At 34.5% G+C, this 893-nt stretch overlaps 1 pseudogene; it reads right to left on the reverse strand.

Moving 5' to 3' along the window:
- Window positions 1-203: 203 nt before the first annotated feature.
- On the reverse strand, window positions 204-356 carry LOC145720402 (5.8S ribosomal RNA; annotated as a pseudogene).
- Between the last annotated feature and the right edge of the window lie 537 nt (window positions 357-893).

The raw sequence follows: 893 nt of genomic DNA on the forward strand, positions 1-893 counted from the left end.
AGTTAATTAAGCTTACTAACCTATTTTTAAATTTGTGTGGACAGCATTCTTTCTTGTATATCATGATTTCCCTCTGGGTTCAACCTTTATTTTGCTTAAGTACATCCCTTAATTAACTTTTTTAACAAGGGACTGTGGGTGGTGAAATGTCTTGATTTATTTTAATACCTAAAAATATCTTTATTTTCCTTGATTTTTTTTTGTTTGTTTTGTTTTGGCATAGCTCTAAAAAATACTTAGGGCTACAAGTGTGTTTGAAGTGTTGATGATCAGTGTGTCCTGTAATTCACATTAATTCTCACAGCTAGCTGTGTTCTTCATCTGCCCATGAGCTGAGTGATCAATTGCTGAGTCATATTGTCTTGATTTTTAAATAACAGTATAACTGGGCTTATAATTCTAGGCTAATAGTTATTTTCCTCCAGACAGTTGAAAGTATTTCTCCATTTGTCCTGGCTGTTTATTTCTTACATGATATTTGGGATATTTCAAATCTACTTATGAATGGAAGAAATGGCTTAACTTTTTTACTGGTCTTGGCTTCAAGTAGTAAGTCTAGATCTGGTCCTCATCTGACTTAGAGCACTTTTAATATGAAGCCTCACAGGCCAATGGCTTTAGTCATGCTCTACAATTTTTTTCCTATTTTTTTTCTATTTTAATCCACAAAATTGTGCATATACTTTTTTTTTTAATTATTTTTTTTATTCTTATGTTAATCCCCATACATTACATCATTAGTTTTAGATGAAGTGTTCCATGATTCATTGTTTGTGCATAACACCCAGTGCTCCATGCAGAATGTGCCCTCCTCAATACCCACCACCAGGCTAACCCATCCTCCCACCCCCTCCCCTCTAGAACCCTGTTTGTTTTTCAGAGTCCATCGTCTC

The sequence above is a fragment of the Leptonychotes weddellii genome, chromosome 2 (genome assembly GCF_054177405.1).
Source record: "Leptonychotes weddellii isolate Sample4059 chromosome 2, ASM5417740v2, whole genome shotgun sequence".
Taxonomy (NCBI): Eukaryota; Metazoa; Chordata; class Mammalia; order Carnivora; family Phocidae; genus Leptonychotes; species Leptonychotes weddellii.